The sequence below is a fragment of the Stenella coeruleoalba genome, assembly GCF_951394435.1.
Source record: "Stenella coeruleoalba genome assembly, chromosome: 2".
NCBI classification, from domain to species: domain Eukaryota; kingdom Metazoa; phylum Chordata; class Mammalia; order Artiodactyla; family Delphinidae; genus Stenella; species Stenella coeruleoalba.
The window spans coordinates 82048789-82067916 of record NC_137147.1 but is presented as its reverse complement, the minus strand read 5'-3'; the positions used below and the strand labels follow the sequence as shown (position 1 = coordinate 82067916).

General features: G+C 37.9%; 1 long non-coding RNA gene across 3 annotated transcripts in view; it reads left to right on the top strand.

Moving 5' to 3' along the window:
* LOC307181773 overlaps positions 1-19128 on the top strand; it is a 752523-nt gene that overhangs the window by 516847 nt on the left and 216548 nt on the right. The gene's annotated exons all lie outside the window — the stretch shown is intronic.

Here is a 19128-nt window from a genome sequence, read left to right as displayed (position 1 = left end):
TCTGATATGAGTATTGCTACTCCTATTTTCCTGATGTTTCCATTTGCATAAAATACCTTTTTCCATCCCTTTGCTTTCAGTCTGTGTGTGTCTTTAGCTCTGAAGTGAGCCTCCTGTAGGCAGCATACAGATGGATCTTGTTTTTTAATCCATATTTCCCTGAAATAACTTTTCTAAATCATGCCAAGCCAGTCTCCTTTGTCCTTTTTTTTTTTTTGTAAAGCAGTTATCTCCTTAAAGCTCCTCCTCTCTGATCTGCAGTGCCCCCTTTATTCCACATGTTTTCGTTTTTTCTCAGTCTTTGGAACAATGGGCACTGTCATGGGTGCTTCGGCCAAGGATGCTATTATGGCCACATGTCTGGACTCCTTCTGGGCACTATGTAATATCCTATATATGCCTTAAAGTTTTTCTAACATTAGTGAATGAGGTTACTGAAATAAAAAATTTATATCAAATGTTATGGTGGATATGTATTTTCTCAATTAAACGATGTTAATCATATAGGTACTATCATGGAAAAAAGGGGCCAGCCAAATCTTTTGACAAATAGAAGAGATCTTTACATTGAAAGATTGGGGCCACTGCTTTTAACATCACCACAAGCACCTTTTACCCAGTGTAGAATGAATCATTCTCTTCTGCACCAGCATAGAAACAGCTTCACACTAGAATTCAGATTTATCATTAATTATAGCACTGAAGGATGTGTGGATAAAGGAATGAACTTCAAAACTCTGTGATATCTCATGAGAGAGAATCACATGTGTTAGGTCCCAGGGATTACCAAAGTGAATGCATGCTGACAACTCATGATTTTGAACATTTTTTTAATTGATTGGTGAAAGAGACAATAGTATTACTACCTATTGGACCACTTTTTATTTAGCTTTGGGAATTTGGGGCTAGCTACTTAATCTCTTTCAGCCTCAGTTTCCTAACCTGTCATCTGAGCTAGTCTTATTGAGTGTGAAGAGGACAAAGTGAGATTACGTATGTTAAAGTCCCATCCGAGGGCTCTATACACAATAGATATAATAAACGTAACTCCCCTGTCCCTTTGTTTCCTGTAATAATTGCAGTCATGAGTTCGTGACTGCACCACTGAAGTAATTCCAGGAGAAATGCTAACTCCTTCATTCCAAAAGTTGAGAGTTATCACTTGGGCTATTTGAGTTCTTGGACAGGCAGGTTACCTGAAAGGAGTGTGTTTTCTTATTGGGTCTTACGAGAATGTCCAGAAACAAATTAAAGTCTGTGTTGGCTCATTAACAAGAAAGATCTGACTTTATCTAAACACGTCCTTAACAATTCTAGTAATTGAAAATGGATCACTTTTTTTGTTTGGTGAATAAACATACATATTTGAAACTACACAAGCATCTCAGTTTCAGCGACAAAATAATTGCCTAAATGTGAGGCCAATGGGAAGATGGGGTGGGGTGGAGGCATTTTCTAATTTGAATCCATCAAACTCCAGGACAGGTTATATACTTACGGCCTTCTTTTCAGTGAGACAAAACTGGTCTGTTTATTTGGTTTTTTTAAGTAATTAGTTGTAAAATTAGGTTGGGATTTTTTAAGCCTATGGTAGTTATTCTTTATGGGTCTGGGCCATGAAAAAAAATATTTCTTTAAGTTTTTTATTGGAGAATTGCTTTCTTCAGGTGAGCTCTGGCAAACACCATTAAAATGTATAAATCTAGAATGCTAGGAAGTATAGAAAAGGGGAGGAAATTACCTCAGTTTGGCAGGAGGCACAACGTTACGTTCTTTAATAAAATGCATCCTCTGTCCTGACTAGCCCGATGCAGCTCAGTTGAGCGTTTCATTGTGTTCTGTCACTTAGCCCCGCCAGCCAGAGAAGGCAGCTGACACAGCGTGCCTGAGGTTACAAAGAGCCCATGTGTCCCCACTCCGGTTTTCACATTCCTCAGAGGGTTTGAGGGGAGAGCTGCTTTGTTATTTTTCTCAAGTCCTGTCACAAATGGTCTTTGACAGGCTCCCAGAAGGTCTGAGCAAGAACTGTTGGAGCTGGTTGGCGCCAGAAGTGCCACATGCCCATGAGGGTGGGGGCAGGGTGGCAGAAAGCGATTCTGTCTGAAGGCACCCAGTGACTGTGGCAAAGAAAATCACTTTTCAGGGGACAAGCAAACGTCCAGGATTGGAATGGAAGGGAAGCGCTGACAGGGAGGAGGACAAGCCTTGGAAGAGTACAATCACAGGTCACAGAAGCCTCTTGACACCGCAGCTTCTAGCCAAGGGCTACAGTGGTTTCCACAACATTCCAGCCAGTCAAGGGGCCAATTTTTGTAATGAGAGAACATTTTGCTAAGTGTGCTTCCACGCATTTCCTGTAAAATTCCAAAAGAGCTTTTTATCTAATAGGTACAATGATAAGTAAAGTCACCCCTATTTCAGTATCACACTTGGTACGTACAGCAGATCTTTCTTATCATTGACTCCAGTGATGATAGTCATGCGCCTGTGCATTTATGCATATTATGACCAGTGCAATTCATGTAATTTTTGATTAAGAATTGAGTTGTTAAATAGTTTCTTAAACATATTCCATAATTATTAGACTGTTTTTCATGCTTTCTTTTTTAATATATAAGTAACCTACATATTTCTTGTACTCCCTGTTTCAATCCTAGAAGATTATTAAGAGAAGCCAAATCTATACCAGCCTCTGATAAAGTGATTCAGGCAGCATATACTCACTGGATCTCTTCATATCAGCCTCCATACTTGCCAGTCTGTTCTCATCTCAGTGTCATTGGCACATGGCAAGAACATCTGAAGGTCACATGCACCCGTCCAGGCTCTGGCACACTTCAGAGAAACACAGGCAGTTCTTTTCCTTACCAGTGAATGTATGTTACTTCTATGAGTCTCTTCACAGAGGTAACAATCTCAAGAAAGTAAAATATGTACTTGTTTATTATTATTGAGGATTTCATGGTCATAAGAGAGATATACAAAGAAGGAGTTGTCTTGAGCGTCTCTAATGAGAGTCCCTGCAAATTTGACAAAAGGAAATGATATTTGACAGTGAAGGTGATTAATGGAGCAGTGAAACAGAGGCCAGTAAAATCCATTTCTTCTCTTTTCTCAGGAGAATTAGTAATGAGGCCAGTGACTTTCTCCAGTTCCTCAGTGAAATTTTACCCAACCATGGACTTCTCTCTTAGTCAAAACAAAATAGAACACAGCTATTCAAATTCTTGTTACAAATGCTCCATTAGGTCTTATGAGGGATCCAGAGAAGGATAATACACCACCCACCATGTAACACCAGAGTCATGAGAGCAGCACTAATGTATGAACAAACTGACCTCCTTTCACTCATTTTGAAAATCTGCTTTATAACAGTGAAATTTGATACAAGGTGAAGCCTGCATCAGCCTGCAGGATGAGATCCCTGCATCCATCGGAATCCGTATGAATGTATTATGGAAGAGATGGTAGTTGGAATGGGTAGCCTTAAAACGTGGGTGGCATTTGAGAGTTAGAGCTGATTAGGAGTGAGTCAGAGAAATGAGAACAGTATAAACCAAGAAGCTATGGTGGATAAAGCAGGAGTTTAGAATTGAGCTCTGCCTTCAAATCCTGCTTCTGTCACTTAGCATCTGTGCAAACTCTAGCAAGTCATCTGGCCACTTTGAGCCCTAGCCTGCAAAGAGGATAATAATGGGGTTGTTTGTCTGAGGAAGGGAGATAACTTGTATGATGCTCATACTTGGACGTGACCTATACCACACCTAGTCCCTCCTCATAGCACTCGTGTCAGGTATACCTCCTTCCCACCTCTCTGACCCCATCTACTACACTAAGCTCCTCTCCCTGTGATTCAGCCTCCCTCTTTCCCCTGTCCCTCAAGTCACCTTCTCATCCCACCTTGGGACGTTTGCATTCTTTTCTGACTGGGATACACTTCCCTACATCTTCCGGTTTCTTGCTTCCTTATTTCAAATAAGCTTCTGTTTAAACTTGATCTCTTCAGAGAGGCCTTGACTGATGCTTTGTTGAAAACACCCCACAGCCATCACCCCTACCACTGCTCTTTATCCCCTCTCCCACTTAAATTGTATTTATAGCACTTACTACTATCTGAAATTTCATCCTGTATTTGTTTTCTCATTGTCTGTCTTCTCTCCATAGAATACAGGTATTTGTCACTCTTGTTCAGCACTGTATCCCCAAGCCCCTAGAGTAGTGTCTGATCTTGGGTACTCGGTAAGTATTTACTTAATGTTATTATTATTAACGAATGAATAAAATGGTGTAATTGTAAAAGAATTTTGAAAAAAGCAATACAATATAAAATTTACTAAGCATTTGCTAAGTACTAAGTGGAGAGAGATTCTAAACCAATGTGAAAAATAGTTTGCCCTAGATGGGTAAAGAAAACAAAAGCGTAAGAAATCATCATATGCTGTTTCTGTCTTGTTTTCTGATTGGAAGTTAATTAGTGGAACATTCTAGACCGTAACTACAGGAGGAGTGCAGAGAAGGCATAAAACAGGCAGAGGAGACTGGGAAAGCTTCAGCAAGGAAAGGATGGGAAGGCACTGGATGAGGGTCCCCAGGCTGGCGATCAAGCTGTCTAGAGCACTGCTAGAGGTCCTCGTGCCAGATCTCATTGAAGCCACACGTGCCACATCTCTGCTGACTGCCTGGTGATGGCACATCCGTGGGTGAGAGGATAGATGTGAGCCTTTCATGCGTTCTGTTTTCCTCATGTCTCCAGCTGGGATCTTTGGGAGTGTGTGTGTGTATGTGTGTGTGTTTCTTTTCCTTGGCTCCCAAGTCACATCAGTCCGCTCCTGGTACTTGGCAACCCAGCACGCTTCCTCCCACTAACGACAAGCCAGTCTGCAAAACAGAACAACATCTTTGAGATGGGGTGTTTATCTGGGCAGCGCACAGCCTCTGCAGCCCACAGGGGCCCCTCCTTCAAAGGCGTTGCTGAATGGGGCTTACCTGATGAAAGCCCGAACTGTGTATGCTCGACTTGATTTACGGGTAACGGCCAGCTCATTAGGCGCACTGGCCTAAGGAAGCCAGTCGGCTGTGGGAACAAATGTTTGTGTAGCTCTGTGGTGCCCACAGGGCTGTTTGCAGCTTGGGGCTGGAGCACAAAGCGGGCAGTGATAAGGGGCTCTGGAATCCATTCCTGGCTCAGAGAGCGCTAACTGCCCAGGAGATTGATATCTAGGGTGCAAAGGCTAAAAAAATTAGATTAATTTAGCTCAGCTGTACTCGCTGAAGGATTGGGTTGCAGCTGGTGCTGAAACGTTAGCGATCAGACCTCAGAAATCAAGGGGCAAGTCTCAAGTTGGAAGGAAGGGAATAAGATGGATTGCCTCTCAGCACGCCAGCTCCCCAGGAAAAGGATAGCCTACAAAGGCAGCCCGGCATTACAGATAATCCCATGAAACACCAGTGAGAAAGTAAGTTGTGTGTTCCTTGGGATGTGGCGTTGGAAATTGGGAACACTGTCTTCTAACCCTGGGAGAGTCACAGGGACAAACTGCTTTAAAAACAGTCTCAATTTGATCTCTTCCTCCAGAAAATAAAACTGAACAATAACAAATATTTTGAGGTAAACTGAAAAACAAGTAGAATCTCTGAGCTCTAGTATTTTGTTATAAAATATTATTTCCAATATCCCTGATTTTATAATGATTGTTTCTGTGGCCCTGACTCTTTGTCTTCCAAGTTTTTCTCCTTAGAAATTATCTTCACCTCTAAGTTTGCCTACAAAGTTTCTTCACCCTTGCAGTTGGTTCCTAGGTGGAAAGTCTAATAGACTTCAAATTCCACGTTAAGTACAAGAAATAAAACATTTTTTTCCCACCATAAAGCCATTGCTCTGGGCTACTTTTTAAGGGAACAACTCTTGAGTATACTCTTTAGTAAATTATCAACTCCTTTCACCTCATTTGGTAAGGTTCCTTTTAAAAGTTACCATTTATTGAATACCTGCTATGTGCCAGGCACTATGCAAATGCTTTATGTGAGAATGATTATCCCAATTAATACATGTTAAGAGTAAAAAATTATGCCACTTCCTTTCTCCCAAGGGTATAGGTTTAGATGATAAATTTTGTGCTCGCCCTACATATAATTAACTCAGAGATTAGAGTATGCCTGTGTCATTAACTCAGTGTTCAACCAGCGTTGAAAGAGTGACCCCTGTTAAGGTCCAGCCTATGACATTGACCGTGGAAAATGGAAGGAGCAAAATTTCGATGAATGCAGGCCCTCTCCTCTGAATGTCCATTCAGATCGTGAATGCTGTTTTGGGAATAGATTGAGGCTGACACAAAAGAGATCATGAGTTTTAAAAACAGAGAATGGTAAAAAGTGTACCTCAAAAAAGGCAGGGTCTTTTGGGGAATGCCCTGTTGTGTAGTGGAATAAAGACTTACCTGGAAACTACAAGACTGGATCCCAGTCCTAGCTCATTCATGGACTAGTCCTATGATCCAAGGCAGATCACTTCTTCCTTAATGTTCCCCGTTTGTAAAACATAGGCATCAAATGAGATTACATACAGAAAATTTCACTGAAAATTATGAAGCCTTAAACCCATGAAGAAATTATTTTCCCTAGTTCTACATCTCAGAAAGATTGTGACATTTTCAAAATCACACATCTACTGAGTAGAGAAGGAGAGAAGCGGCACTCATGTCTCCCAAGCACCAACTCAGTGTCTCCTCTGTCACATACTCCACGTCCCTGCATAACTGGTAACAGTCCAGATCCTTAATGGAACTCAAAGTGAAATCAAGGAAGAGCCACAAACCACTGTATAAACAGAGCTACAAAATCAAACATTTATAGACGGCAAAATTAACATTCTTGGCTCAAGTTCAGTGGCAAGCAAAAGGGTGCACAACCAGAACTGCTTTGACATAGAAGTTCATGGGATGATGGTCCAGGAATAATAGGAGGTACATTATCTCTCAGAGAACAGGAATCTCATTTGAGTGGCCCTAATTTCAACCAGCGCAGAAATATAAGAAGGAAGACTTCTGCCCAAAGGCCACCAGTGGTAGCAAAAAAGAAGCCTTTATTAACCTTTAAGCAAGCTGCACCAGTAGAGTTGTAGTGCAGAAACCAGAGTTTAGAACAGGAATTGTAAACCCGAATGCCTGCAAGAATGGGAAATTGCATAAGCAAACTAAATAGGCTGGGGGCAAGAGACATCAAAGAGTGTTGAACTGTGGTGAATTAGAAAGAATATGCATGTCAGTACTCAGCTTTCGCTAATTGCAGTCATGTCAGAATGGATGACCAGTGTGTTTGATCTAACAATTTTTCAAGAAAATACAGAAATTGGGGTTCTTATGTGAATCTCCCACTTTTTTTTTAATGCTTACAAGAAATTAAAACCCTTTTCAGGCCAAACAAAACATGGTCTCTGAGCATCATTTTGTGACCATTGTTCTTGAAGAAGGAGAGGAAATAGAAGAGCATTAGAATTAAAAGAGCAAGAAATACAGCATGGATTACCAAGGTTTGGAGTTGGGTGAGGAAGGAATGAGGATAGAAAGTTCCAGGAGGAGTAACAGCCAAACCCAGGTTGATTTTCCCACAGGCATCCATGTCCAACTGTGACAATGAAGAAGCTAGTTTAATTTCAACTTTAATGACTCACTTTTTTTTTTTTTTCGGTATGCGGGCCTCTCACTGTTGTGGCCTCTCCCGTTGCGGAGCACAGGCTCCGGACGCGCAGGCTCAGCGGCCATGGCTCACGGGCCCAGCTGCTCCGCGGCATGTGGGATCCTCCCAGACCGGGGCACGAACCCGTGTCCCCTGCATCGGCAGGCGGACTCTCAACCACTGCGCCACCACGGAAGCCCTAATGACTCACTTTTGCAATTAAGAAATCTGGCTGGTGAGCCAAGCCAGTCAGAAAAGCCAAGAGTTGGCATTGGGTATGGCAGTAGGAAAAAAAATACTGTTTTCTACTTCTCAGCATGGCCATGCATGTTTCTGTTTAAGTAAATCTCACTGAATGAATGGAGGAAAATGGAGCCCACCAAAGACTAACCTGTCACTGACCAAACTTAAATATGCTATTATTACTTGGTTAAATCACTTAAAAAACAAAACCAATATTCATTACTCTAATTTTATGACCAATGTTATGCTTTCATTGTTTGCAGCTGAGCCAAGTAGTATACTATAATTACGTTTTCTTTCTGCTAATTTTTCTCCTCTGAAGTAATTAGCTGCCTCAATTTTAGTAGTTTTGTTTTTATGGCCCTATTACTAATTTATTCCCAAACTTCTGTTAGAACTTTAAAACTCTTCTTATATGGCATAGTGACTCTGGGTCTGCTGGGCAGCTGTTATCCTAGGAGTTCACTGGGGGAAATCAACCTGGGTTTGGCTATGCTACTCCTCCTGGAACTTTCCATCCTCATTCCTTTCCCACCTAACTCCAAACCTTGGAGATTGGGAGTTCCTTTTGCTTTTCGCCTACATTGGACCTCTTAGGTTGCATGTCTATCTGTTTTACCTTAACTCTTATAATAGTGGAGTAGAACTTCTTCCTGAGAAAAGGTATAGATAGGGTGGTCAGTATTTTAGATTTTTTATATTGGAAATGTATTCATTTTCTTATATTTGACTAACAGTTTCTCTAGGTATAGAAATCATTTCCCTTCAAATTTTGAAGGTATTACTTTAGTTTCTTTTAGCTCCTGGTGCTGCTTTGAGAATTCTGTGCCATTCTGATACTGACCTATTTATTTGATGTGCTTTATTTCTCTGGGTGCAAATATATATTATTTTTATGCCAGTGTTCTAAAATTTCTAACTTCTAATTCATAAAGTCTGACCCACATCATAAAGTTTGGTTCAGTTTTGAAGATTGGAAAAAATAGCAAGTCAGATTTGTCACTTATTTCACTATGGATTACAAAAAAAAAAAAGAGGGTTGGTTACAAAACAGAGAATCTCATGTTAGCATAACTGTGTCATCAGTCTGGTGGGTCTTTTTTTTTCCTAATTTATTATTCTGAACACTTACTGGGCCCTTTTAATCTATGGACTTTTCTCCTTCAGTTCTAGGAAATTGTATTTTATTATTCATTTGATAATTCCTCACCTCTTTTCTCTCTTTATGAAACTCCTTTTAGTCAGATGGCACACCACATTCTTATAATGCTCTAATTTTTAAATTATTTCCCTCTTATTTTCTACTCTTTTCAAAAAATTCTAGTTTCTGGATTTCCTTACCTTTATCTTCTAAATCTTCTATTGAATTATTCATTTCTACTATTAATTCTTCATTTCTAATAGTTCATTATTCTCTGAATTAAATATATTATGTATTATATATATTATATATACACACATACCCATATTTAAGATATGTATATAAGGTATGATATACATTATATAGTAATATTGATTATATAATACAGATATTATCAATTATATTAAATATATAAGAAAGATTAATATCTAATATAATTACATTATATATTATTATAAAATAACATGTAACTATATTGTATAATATATAATTTAGAAGGGTAGATAGATGATAGCTACAGAGATTGATTATGCCAAATATTAATGTGTATACCTGCAGCTCAGTGCTTATCTATGGACCCTCCTCCATCAGAGTATGATCTTTTGGTCCACTTACTCCATTTCATGTATTTTCAGCAAGGAGCCATTTTTGGTGGGTCCAGTCAGAAGAGAGAAAGGATAGACTTATTCACTGAATTTGCTTTTCCTTACATCTGGGGTATTAGAATTCTATTGGTTTTTTTCACTCGCCAGCACTGCTTCTAGGAATAAGGGCAGAGCTTCACTCTGCTATAAGGCTCTGCTCCTCATGAGAATTTTCTGTTTCTTTCCTTAGCCACCAGTGTTTTCATTATGAAAGTAGATTACATGAAAACTTCAAATTTTGGACACTTTGTTTTGCTTTGTTTTTTTGATTTGGTTTTAGGGTATTAAGGTTAGAAGTTTCCATCAGAAAACTTGAATCCACTACCTTAATACAGCTTCCAGGTGCAAGTGCAACTAATTATCTTCTAATTTACCATTTTTGCAAGATTTAAAAAGATATTAAAATAGAGTTGTTATGAATAAAGAATAGTTGGTAATTTTATTTGAGTTGTTCCTTTCATTTTATCACTTTAAGCATAGGAAAAGCTTATGCATTAGACTTCATGGAGAAGATCTAAGATCTGTACTTCAATATTAATAATTAGTGTGAGGTAATGTAGCAAACATTTTTAATGGATTGAATCTATGCATATATATTATGTATAAAATGTACACAAAAATAAGTGAAATCTTCAGTCTGTCTTAATTGTTTTTAATAAAAAAGACATAAAATCTTTAAAGGCTAGACACATGTTTTCTTCCTAAGCTGGACTATATCATTCCTGTCTAGTGGTTCATGTACTGTGGAGCCCTATTTTGGATTAAACTGCCCAATAACTAAAAAAAAAGTGTTTAGTCAGAAATTGTAACTCCACATAAAGAAGAATAAGAAAGTTTTAAATTGCTTGTAACGGGCAGACTAAATGGAATCTTTAAAAAATGCTGCATCTTTAGAAGTGACCAGAAGTTCTCTCTGAATAACTTCACTGACTTCTGGTGTTTACATTGGCTTTTAAATGCTGGCGTCCATTCTTTCAAAATGATGAGGACAAATAGGATGAGAAATATTATAGTCAGAAGGTAATTTTATTAATTAGGGTTCTTGCTTATCTAGACCGTATCAAGAAGTCTTTTGTCCTAAGATGGTGTTTTCAAAATTACAAAACAAATAAGAGCTTTAAAAATACCTTTTAGTTTTTCAGAAGGTTTCATAGAACATAGAGTCACAGGGTTGGAATCATAGATAGCTAAATTACCAATCCAATGCTTAAATTCCTTAGTGCCAACTAATTGGAGATAATTTTCCAAATTCTTGGTAAAATTTATGTTTTCCAGAAAACACATACTTGTAAGCATTCACAGAAAATATGTGTAAATATATATTACCTTGAGTACATATCCTTCTAGAATGATTTTGTTTTTCTGTGTTTTATGATTCATAGTGGTGGCTTGATTTAAATATATGAATGTCAGGGCTGCCCCTTCTCTGATTTTGGGGCTCCAGCCTGCATTGCCGAGAGTCTGCTGTGTTTCTTGCTGATAGTGGTACACAAAGAAACAAAAATAAAAGATCACTTTGTAAACATCCAGGTGAACTTCTTCAAATCATTTCTAACTGGCTTTCCAGAAGAAATCATATTGAATTAATTTAGATTTATAGCTGCTACTTTAAAATATTTCTCTGGTAGTAGGTGAGCAACACTTTCTAAAACCAACAGGTAGAAACAAAAAGAATTGTTTTTTGAGAGAAGAGAAAAAAGTCCACTGAGCAAGTACTGCTCTATCCCTAAGAGAATGGACTCACTACTCTGATGGCCTCACAATTAAGCATCTTCAAAGGAATAAGAAATCTGAGGAAATTTACTATATATATGGTACATTTTAATATGCATTGGTGCATTATGGCTTTAATCTACTGTGGAGTATTTTCTTTGTGCAGAGTTTATGGTACTATCCTACACAACAAGGAGAACAATTCAGAAAGTTTTTCAGAATCAATGTTAAGTGTGATTTTTATTATAATCCATGCTGAGGTAGATATAATTTCTGTAAGACTGTGTTTTCTAAGTTAAAACACATATAAAAGGGACACAAATATTTGATTCAAATTATTATACATAAATTCCCTTTGCTGATAATATTCAGAAATGCATCTAATAAATAAAGTGAAATCAAATGTATTTTACAGTATTGTGCAATTACGGTGCTGTCAGGTAAAAAAAAAATAGCTTGTGATTTAACTTAAAGGAATAGTTTTTTTAATCTGTAAATGTTACCAAATTTATTTTGCTTCATTTTTAATTGAAATATAGTTCACTTACAATATTATGTTACTTTCAGGTATATACCAGAATGATTTGACATTTACATACATTATGAAATGATCACCATGATCAGTCAAGTAACCATCTGTCCCCATACAAAGTTCTTACAATATTATTGACCATATTTCTTATGTTTTATATTATATTGCTGTGCCTTATTCATTATATAACTGGAGGTTTTTACCTCATAATCACCTTCACCTATTTCCCCCACCATCTACCTGCCTCTCTTCTGGTAACCACCCATTTGTTCTCTGTATCTATGAGTCTGTTTTCATTTTGTTCTGTTTGTTTGTTTTGTTTTTTTGGATTCCACATATAAGTGAGATCATATGGTATTTGTCTTTCTCTAACTTAATACATTTAGCATAATGCCCTCTAGATCCATCTATGTTGTCACAAATGGCAAGATTTCCTTTTTAATGGTTGAGTAATATTCCGTTGTGTTAGATATGTGTGTGTATGTGTGTGTTTATACATACACACACCACACCTTTATCCATTCATCTATCGATGGACACTTAGGTTTTCTCCATATCTTGGTTGTTGTAAATAATGCTACAATGAACATTGGAGTGCATATAACTTTCTGAATTAGTGTTTTATTTTCTTTGAGTAAATACCCAGAAGTGAAAGTGCTGAATCATATGGCAGTTCTATTTTTAACTTTTTGAGGAACCTCCATACTGTTTTCCATAGTGGCTGCCCCAATTTACAATCCCACCAACAGTGTACAAGGGTTCCCTTTTCTCCACATCCTCACCAACACTTATGATTTTGTTGTCTTTTTGATGATAGTCATTTTGACAAGTGTGAGGTGGTATCTCATTGTGGTTTTGATTTGCATTACCCTGATGATTAGTGATTTTGAGTGTCTTTTCATGAGTCTGTTGGTCATCTGTATGTCTTATTTGGAAAAGTAACTATTCAGGCCCTCTGCCCATTTTTTAATTGGGTTGTTTATTTTTTTAAGTCGAGTTATATGAGTTCTTTGTATATTTTGGATATTAAACTCTTATTAAACATATCATTTGCAGATATCTTCTCCCATTCAGTTGGCTCTCTTTTTGTTTTAGTGATGGTTTCCTTTGCTGTGCAAGAGCATTTTAGTTTGATGTAGTCCCATTTGTTTATTTTTGCTTTTGTCTCCCTTGCTTGAGGAGGCATATCCAAAAAAATATTGCTAAGACTGATGTCAAACAGTGAGCTGCCTATATTTTCTTCTAGGAGTTTTATGGATTCAGCACTTACATTTAAGTCTTTAATCCAGTTTGAATTTATTTTTGTATATTGTATGAGAAAGTAGTCCAGTTTGATTCTTCTGCATATTACTGTCCAGTTTTCCCAATAATACTTTACCCTGCCTAGTCTTGCCTCCTTTATCATAGATTAATTGACCATATAAAGCATGGGATTATTTCCAGGATCTCTATTTGCTTCCATTGATCTGTATGTCTGTTTTTGTGCCAGTACCATACTGTTTTGATTATTGTAGCTTTGTAGTATAGTTTGAAATCAGGGCATTTGACACCTCCAGCTTTGTTTTCTTTCTCACGATTGTTCTGGCTATTCAGGGTCTTTGTGCTTTCATATAAATTTTAGAATTATTCTAGTTCTGTGAGAAAGAAATGCCATTGGTATTTTGACAGGGATTTCGTTGAATCTGTAGATTGCCTTGAGGGAGTATGGTCATTTTAACAATATTAATTCTTCCAATCCATGAACACAGAACATCTTTCCATTTGTTTTTGTTGTCTTGAATTTCTTTCATCAATGCTTAAAGTTTGCCAAGGATCAGTCTTTTACCTCCTTGGTTAGATTTATTACTAGGTGTTTTATTCATTTTGATGCAAATGTAACTGAGATTGTTTTCTTAACTTCTCTTTCTGATAGTTTGTTGCTAGTGTATAGAAATGCAACAGATTTTTGTACAACAGTTTTATATCCTGCAACCTTACTGAATTCACTGATGAGCTCTCATAGTTTTTTGGTGGCATCTTTAGGATTTTCTCTATGTAGCACCACGCCATCTATAAACAATGACTGTTTTACTTCTTTCTAATTTGTATTCCTTTTACTTCTTTTTCTGTCTGATTGCTGTGGCTATAACTTCCAATACTATGTTGAATATAAGTGGTGAGAGTGGGCATGCTTGTCTTGTTCTGATCTTAGAGGAAATGCTTTCAGCTTTTCACTGTTGAGTATGACCTTGGCTGTGGGTTTGTCATATATGACCTTTATTTTGTTGAAGTATGCTCCCTTTATACATTGAAGTATGCTCCCTCTATATCCACTTTGTTAAGAATTTTTATCATAAATTGATATTGAATTTTGGCAAAAGCTTTTTCTGCATCTATTGAGATGATCATATGATTATCTTTATTCAGTTTGTTATTGTGATATATCACATTGATTGATTTGCAGCTATTGAACCATACTTATATCCCTGGAATAAATCCCACTTGATTATGGTGCATGATGCTTTTAACGTATTGTTCAATTTAGTTTGCTAATACTTTGTTGAGCATTTTTGCATCTATGTTCATCAGTGATATTAATCTATAATTTTCTGTTTTTGTGCTGTCTTTGTCTGCTTTTGGAATCAGAGTGATGCTAGCCTCAGAGGATGAGTTCAAAAGTGTTCCTTCCTCTTCACTTTTTTGGAATCATTTGAGAAGGATAGATGTTAACTGTATTTTAAATGTGGTAGAATTCTCCTGTGAAGCCATATCGTCCTGGACTTTTGTTTTTGGGGAGTTTTCTTTTTTTTTTTTAATAATGGATTTAATTTCATTACTGGTAACCAGCCTGTTCATATTTTCTGTTTCTTCCTGATTCAATATTGGGAGAGTATATTTTTCTTGGAATTTACCCATTTCTTCTAGGTTGTCCATGTTATTGGTGTATAATTGTTCATAGTAATATTTTATGATCCTTTGTATTTCTGTGGTGTCGGTTGTAACTTCTCTTTCATTTCAGATTTTAATAATTTGGGACCTCTCTCTTTCTTCTTTATGAGTCTGACTAAAGGTTATCAAATTCTGTTTATCTTTTCAAAGAACCAGTTCTTAGTTTCATTGATCTTTTCTATTGCTTTTTAGTCTCTACTTCACTTATTTATGCTTTGATCTTTATTAATGTTTTTCCTTCTACTAACTTTCAGTTTTGTTCTTTTTCTAGTTCCTTTAGATGTAAGATTAGTTTGTTTATTTGAGATTTTTCTTGTTTTCTGAGGTAGGCTTGTATCACTCTAAACTTCCCTCTTAGAGCTGCTTTTGCTGTATATCATGGATTATGGAATGTTGTGTTTCCATTCGTTTGATTCCAAGTATATTTTTAGTTTCCTCTTTGACTTCTTTGGTGACTTGGTTAATAACATATGGTTTAGCCTCCACATGTTTGTGTTTTATGCATCTTTTTGGTAGTTGATTTCTAGTCTCATAGCATGGTGGTCAGAAAAGATGATTGATATGATTTTAATCTCCTTAAATTTACTGAGACTAGTTTTGTGGCCCAGCATGTGATCTATCCTGGAGAATGTCCCATGTGCACTTAAAATTTGTGTTCTGCTGCTTTTGGATTGAATGTTCTATAGATATATACTAAGTCTATCTGGTCTAATGTATCATTTAAGGCCGGTGTTTCCGCTTTGATTTTCTGTCTGGAAGATCTGTCCATTGATGTACGGGGAGTGTTAAAAGTCCCCTACTATTATTGTGTTACTTTCAATTTCTTCCTTTATGTCTATTAATATTTGCTTTATGTATTTAGGTGCTCCTATGTTGGGTGCATATCGTATATATTTACAATTGTTATATATTCTTGTTGGATTGGTCTCTTTATCATTATGTAATGTTCTTCTTTGTCTCGTTACAGTTTTGTTTTAAAGTCTATTTTGTCTGATATATTTATCGCTATCGCAGCTTTCTTTTTGTTTCCATTTGTATGGAATGCCTTTTTCCATCCCCTCACTTTCAGTCTATGTGTCTCTTTAGGTCTGAAATAAGTCTCTTGTAGGCAGCATATATATAGGTTTTAAAAATTTTTATCCAGTCAGCCACCCTATGTCTTTTGATAGGAGCATTTAGTCCTTTTACATTTAAAGTAATAATTGATAGGTATGTACTTACTGCCATTTTGTTAATTGTTTTCTTGATGTTTTTGTAGGGTTTTTTTTGTTCTTTTCTTCTTTTGCTCTCTTTTCCTGTGATTTGATGACTATTTTTAGTGTTATTCTTGGATTTTTTTCTCATTTTTGTGTATGTATCTTTTATAGGTTTTCAGTTTATAGTTATTAGGAAGTTCACATATAACAACATATATATGTATTTGTATATGTATATGATTATTTTAAATTGATGATCTCTTAAGCACAAATACATCCTAACAACCCTGCATCTTTACTCTCCCCACTCCCTGATGCTTACTGTTTTTACATCATATTTTACATCTTTTTGCTTTTTGTATCCCTTAACTACTTATCATGGATATGAATTACTTTATTACTTTTGTCTTTTGATCTTCCTACCAGCTTTATAAGTGACTGATACTTTACTGTATGTTTGTCTTTACAAATGAGATTTTTTCCTTTCCTAATTTTCTGTATTTGTAGTTGTGGTCTTTAATTTTCCACTTAGAGAAGTCCCTTTAACATTTCTTGAATGCTGGTTTAGTGGTGCTGATCTTTTAGATTTTGCTTGTCTGTATAACTCTTTATCTCTCCTTCAAACCTGAATGATATGTTTGCTTTGTAGAGTATTCTTGGTTATATGATTTTTTTCTTACATCACGTTGAATATATTGTGCGACTCCCTTCTGGCCTGTTAGTTTCACCTGAAAGTCAATTGAGAATCTTATGGAAGTTCTCTTGTATGTAACTAGTTGCTTTCCTCTTGCTGCTTTTTAGTATTCTCTTTTTATCTTTCATTTTTACTATTTTAATTATAATGTATCTTGTGGACCTCTTTGAGTTCATCTCTTTTGGCACTCTGTGCTTCCTGGACCTGGATGTCTGTTTCCTTTCCCAGGTTAGGGAAGTTTTCAGCTATTATTTCTCAAAATAAATTATCTGCTTTTTTCTCTCTCTCATCACTTTCTGGGACCCCTATAATGTGAATGTTAGCACACTTGATGTTGATCCAGGGGTCTCTTAAACTATTTCATTTTTTTGATTATTTTTTTCTGTTCAGCTTGGGTGATTTTCACTACTCTGTCTTCCAGATCACTGATCCATTCCTCTGTATCATCTAGTCTACTGTTGATTCTTTCTAGTGTATTTTTTGGTTTCTCACTCTCTGATAAAATTCTCAGTGTTCATTCTCCCAAGTTTGTGGAACATCTTTATGATTATTACCTTAAACTCATTTTTTAAAATTAATTAATTTATTTTTGGCTGCATTGGGTCTTTGTTGCTACGCATGGGCTTCCTCTAGTTGCAGTGAGCAGGGGCTACTCTTTGTTGCGGTGTGCTGGCTTCTCACTGTGGTGGCCCCTCTTGTTGCGGAGCACGGGCTCTAGGTGCATGGGCCTCAGTAGCCGTGGCATGTGGGCTCAGTAGTTGTGGCTCGAGGGCTCCAGAGCGCAGGCTCAGTAGTTGTGTGCACGGCTTTGTTGCTCCACATCACATGGGATCATCCCAGACCAGGGCTCGAACCTGTGTCCCCTGCACTGGCAGGCAGATTCTTAACCACTGCACCACCAGGGAAGCCCTACCTTAAACTCTTTATCAAGTAGATTGCTTATCTCTACTTTGTTTAGTTCTTTTTCTGAGGTTTTGTCTTGTTCCATCATTTGGAACATATTCCTCTGTCTCTTGGTTTTGCCTAACTCTCTGTGTTTTTTTTCTATGTATTAGGTATGTTGGTTATGTTTCCCGAGCTTGAGGAAGTGGCCTTATGTAGGAGATGTCTTATATGACCCAACAACATGCTCCCCTCTGGTCACCAGACCTGTATGCTTTAGGTGTGCCTCCTATGTGGGATGCATGGGCCTTTCTAGGGTGGTGGGCCAACTACGGCAGGTACACTCGTTGACAGGGCTGGCTTCTGGCCCATTTGGCTGCCAAGCCCTGCCTTGTGCAATGGCTGCTGGCCCACTGGTGAGTGAGGCCAGGTCTGGCATGGCTGGCTGTGCAGCCTGGGAGGTCCCAGAACTGGTACTGGCCCACTGGTAGGTGAGGCTGGGTCCCAGGGCAGCTGGCTGCCTGGCCAGGGGGTCCCAGGACTGGTGCTGGCCCACTGGTGGGTGGGCATGCTTCCAGTGCTAATAGGCTAGAGAGAGGGCTCTAAAATGGTGCTTGCCAGCACCAGTGTCCTTTGGTAGGACAACTCCCTAAACTGGCTGCCAACAGTACCTGTGTCCCCAGGGGGCATCCCAGTTGCCTCCTGCCTCTATGGGAGGTTCTCCAATATCAGCCAATGGGTCTGATCCAGGCTGCTTTCAAAGTACTGCCTCTGCACTGGGATTTGGAGCATGTGAGATTTTGTTCCTGTCCTTTAAGAGTGGAGTCTCTGTTTCCTACAGCCCTCCAGCTCTCCTGTACACAAGCCCCACTGGCCTTCAAAATCAGACATTCTGGAAGCTCTGTGCAGAGCTCCTGAGCTGGGGAGCCCGATGTGGACCTCAGACTCCTAGCTTTATGGGGAGAACCTCTGCAACTGTGATTATCCTCCCATTTGTGGGTCACATACTGAGGGGTATGGGCCCTGACTATACTGTGTCTCTGCCCCTCCTATCCATCTCGTTGTGGTTCCTTCTTTTATCTTTAGTTGCGGAAAATCTTTTCTGCTAGTGTTCAGGTCATTCTCCTATAGTTGCTCTATTAATAGTTGTGATTTTGCTGTGCCTGTTGGAGGAGATAAGCTCAGGGGCTTCCTGCTCCACTACCTTGGCCACACCTCAGGGCAGCTTTAAGGCAATTCATTAAAAGTGTATTGTTACACACTTCTCTTTCTCTGTCTCTTTGTTTAACTCCTTCTATGAAATTTAAGTTGTTTTACTAAGTTATAGGTAGATCTTTCCTTTTCAATTGACCATTGCTATTATTGTCTCTTCACAGATACAGTATTTCATTGGGAGATGGGAACAAGTATAACAATCATGTGACTAGTTAGTTCTTTTTTGAAGAGGGTATGAATACCTAGAGTTAAATTTGATTTGGTTA